The sequence below is a fragment of the Euphorbia lathyris genome, chromosome 10 (assembly GCF_963576675.1).
Source record: "Euphorbia lathyris chromosome 10, ddEupLath1.1, whole genome shotgun sequence".
Lineage (NCBI taxonomy): Eukaryota > Viridiplantae > Streptophyta > Magnoliopsida > Malpighiales > Euphorbiaceae > Euphorbia > Euphorbia lathyris.
The window spans coordinates 68,112,194-68,116,805 of NC_088919.1; the positions used below are offsets into that span (position 1 = coordinate 68,112,194).

Sequence of the window (4,612 nt, forward strand, 5' to 3'; positions counted from 1 at the left end):
GATACATTGGTGCCTCCTTGTACATCATGATTTCTTCAATCCATGACCAATCTTGTGGTGGCTCAAGATTGAGCACACCATTGCCAAGTACTAAATATGATGACTTCTCGCCCAAACAATTGATGACAAACTCAATTCCAATGCCCTAAAAAGGCAGCACCAACATTCATCGTCCACAAAGTGTCTGATCATCCATGCTCGAAACATAGAATATACAAACTGTTGTTTAGAGCATGGATGATCAGTCACTTTATGGATGATGAATATTGATGGTGCTTTTTTAGGGCATTGGAATCGAGTTTGCCACCAGTTGTTGGGGCAAGCAATCATCATATTTGGTGCTTGTACAATGGTGTGCACCATCTTGAGCCACCAGAAGATTGGTCATGGATTGAAGAAATAGTGATATATGAGGAGGCAACAATGTATCAAGAGCAATATGGAACTTAACTCGAATGTCCAACTCGCTTTGCATCCTGTCTTCGCTCATTGCGAGGGTAATTGAGTGTCTTGTTCACTTTATTCAATACTTTGTTAATTACATTGTATTAGAACCGAATATTCAGATTGGATTGTACCGAAAAAAATCAATACAAACCAATTTAGAAATTATTGAACCGAACCGAGCTCACCTATAATATTGCTAACCATACAGAACAAACATTCTTTTTCATCGACCATACAAGGAAAAGTGGTAGTGTTGGTAGCAAAAGGAATTTTTACATTAGGTTAAGGAGAAAAAACATCTTTAATGTTTTGGATTATAAGCAATTTTATCCCTAGTATTGGAAGTCAAAACTAATTTTACCCCTAATTTTGATAAATTTGGTCAATTTGAGAAATAATTATCAAACTATCTTCTCGATCATGAATCTTGTCATGTACACTTCACGTGTGCGCCATTTTAATCATTTTACCAATAAAAATCACAAATCACAAATACATGTTGGGATGTGAAAAAAAAAAATATATACTAACTTTTTGTATGAATTAGACAAAAAAATTCACCAAATTAATAAATATTAATCTCCAATTCAATTATTAAATTATAAATAACATGAAATCTTTCTTTAGAACAAAATAAGCAACAAAAATATCTGTGTTTTATAATAGTGTTTCAAATTGAAACAATTTATCAACGTTATGGATAGAATTGATTTTGGCTTCCAACATTAAGGACAAAATTGCACAAATTTTACATTCTAAAAGTTTAAGTCCTCTATAATCCCAAGTCCCCCCACTGTGATTGTGTATATATAAAATGCATTGAAGGAACAGTGGTAGAGTTGGTATCTATTGCCAAGGAGGTTATGCAATCTGAAGATTCATCTTCATAAATGTCACCTCTTTTAATACCTGGCTTTAGATAAATCACCACTGGATGTTTAAGCTCTTCCGCATCTCTTCAACCAAATACATATTGACTATAATTTCGATGTGAATGAAAATTGTGGTTGAAGAGATCGAATTAGTTAACAAGTATAAATATAAGTTCAAAAAAATATATTATAAAATAACGGGCTTGTGCACCGATAATGGTTGGCTTTATCTAAACCACGCAGTAATGATATGCGGGTTCAATGCATTTTCATGTACATGAGAGAGAAAGTGAATAGACCACTATAGTTATTTCAAATAGTGTAGAGTTTTATTAGGATTAATATGAATATTTATAGTGAAATCATATTATAAGCAATAAAACAAGACTGATAGCATACAATGATATCCTACCACATCCATATTGACCCAGTAAAACCTTCCACTACTCCGAAATATTCATTGATCTATCCACTTCCTCTCTCTTGTGCACCAAAATGCATTAAATCCACACATATCATGACCGCATGATTCAAATAACCCTTATGCATCGATAAGGGTTGCCTTTATTTGAAACACGCGGTGATGATTTGCGGGTTCAATGCATTTTCATGTACATGAAAGAGAAAGTGAATAGACCACTATAGTTATTTCAAATAGTGAAGAGCTTTATTAGGATTAATATGAATATGATAAGCTACATGCTATCAATCATGTTTTACTGCTTATACTATGATATGATTTTATTAAAGTCCACTTAAATCATAAGACATGATATCTGTTGAAGCTATATACAAAAAGCAATAAATTTCATATATCCATTTTGTAAATAAGTTTAAACTATTATGGGATGTTTTGTATTTTATGGGGATATAGATAGCGATAAAGATTGGAATAGGAATAAGAATAAGAGGGTTTATTATTCCATGTTTGATTCGTAGGATAGATTATATTACACCTATCCAAATCCAAATTTAAATAGAAAGTATATATTATTGTAGTATCAACATGGACTGGAATTAATTAACTTTATTAGACATTGATACTGCAATAATATATATATATATACAAACTTAGACTATTCCATTTATTTAAGTTCTCTCTATTTTTATCCCTATCCTAACAAACACCTCCTTACTACTAATTTCAAAGTTAATAGATATAACATTTTCTCCTTATGTTTTCATGATTTAAAACAATGAGATCAAACAATTATAATACTAACTACTATCTTATAGTTAATCCCCAAAAATTGAAATAATACTCAATTTTGCTAAACAGGAATCATTTGTCATAGGATTGCGATAATGTTCTCTTATACCTAAAAGAAAGAATCCCCTCAATACTTCGGTGTTCAACATTGAAGAAATCGTATTTAGGATCACAATCACAAAGATTAGGTATGGACAATTGACTAATTAGATATGAACAAGTTCATCATTCAATTGGGGAAAAAAACAATTTTGAATTTAAATATCAGAAACAAGTTCATCATAATAGGCAAGAGTAGAAAAATAAATAAGCAAATATAGATTGAGCAAGTCAAGCATTCCTCCAATGAAATTCACAAATAAAGACATAAATAAGCATTCTAAACCAAAAACGGCATAGTTTTACCTGTTAGCGAGGCCACATCTTCATTCACGATCTAAGAGACCACACTTTGCATAAAATTGTCAGCTGATTTCAATGAAAACTTTCTCAGATGCAAAGAAAATTATAAGAACGATGATCTCTATCAATAAATTGGACGATTTTCAATCTAATTCACGATATAATTTCATCTCAGATTATAAGAACGATGATCTCTATCAATAAATTGGACCATTTTCAATCTAATTCACGATCTAATTTCGTCTCAGATTATAAGAACGACCATCGCTATCAATAAATTGGACGATTCTCAATCTAATTGAATAATTTCTATAAAAAAATGAAAAGAAATGGAAAGATTTCTCTCAGACAAATGCCTCGATTTGTCGTCATGATTTAGAGAATGGATAATCGGACTCGCCATCTGTGTTTTCTTCATCACCGAGAAATCATTATCATTAAACTACTCTACTCTATAACTAGAAAATCAAAGCAAAAACTTTTGATTAAACAGTGGAAAATCATTGATTGAAAAAAGAGTAGAACGAAAAAACAGTAACGATAAAAACGCAGCCATGAGAGAGGAAATTTGAGAAAGAGAGCCTTGATGATGTATTTATAGCGAACTGTATCAATTTAGGTTTTCGAATCATGCACTAGAAATTACAACTATACCCTTTAAGCGAATTGTTTTTTATTTCGCAAAATAAAAAAAGAGGTAATTTAGCTTTTTCTTTTTGTACTTTTTTTTCAATTTTTCTATACACCCTTAATATTTTTTGTGGGTTGCTATTTACCGTCCCATTTTTCCTACTTACCACCATTATTTGGACTTTTTTTTCCTTTTTCATAATTTTTAATTTCCGACGGATTACCAACGAACTACATCCACCGGTAAAAGGGTCGCTGCTCCCGGACACCGATCACGATTTCGGTACACTGGAAATATATTCCGACCCATTTTCGGTTGGAGAATTCGCCGGTATATTTAGACACCGACCGATATGTTCAAAACGGATTTCCGCCGGTGACTTTTCCAGCCAAAATAAATACCAACGCTTTGGCTGCAAAGTAAATTTCTGGGACGGATTTACTATTCCAATGTTGTGATTAGTAGCAGATATGGTTCCGCAGCTAATCCGCCGATTAATTGCAGCAGAATTGATTCCGTCGGAGAAGTTCGCCGGTAATTCGCGATTTTCTTGTAGTGTTATGTAATAGATAAGATGCAAGCATATCATTCACATTGACAGTTAGGAGCAATTTTACCTTTAATGTTTACCTATAAGTAAGGTTGTTCATTGGTCGGTTCGGTTTGAAAACCGAACCGAACCGAAAGAACCAAAAACCAAATAGTCTCAAAAATAAAAACCGCACCTAATCGAATAATAATAAATAATCGAACCGAACCGAACCGATCGAATTACTTTGGTTGGTTCGGTTATCCGGTTTCCTTACATTAAATTTTTTTATTAACAATTATTTTTATGTAAGGCTAATATTACACCATTAATGATGTTATTGGGCATTTACTTATATATACAATAATTTTTATTTTTATTTTTCTTTTTGGATTGAAAGAAAAAAAATAGAAATTTTATATAGAAATGAAATCAATCTTAATTCCAAATATGAATTAGTGTACAATTGTACTAAATTGGTAGACAAACATTAAATAGACCAATAATATAATCCATTACAT

The 4,612-nt window shown here is 31.8% G+C and overlaps 1 non-coding gene across 1 annotated transcript; it reads right to left on the reverse strand.

The window, feature by feature from the left end:
- Positions 1-3,270: 3,270 nt before the first annotated feature.
- On the reverse strand, positions 3,271-3,357 carry LOC136210251 (small nucleolar RNA SNOR75). The gene has a single exon (XR_010677959.1). It is a non-coding gene; the product is annotated as a small nucleolar RNA SNOR75 (small nucleolar RNA).
- Positions 3,358-4,612: the final 1,255 nt, after the last annotated feature.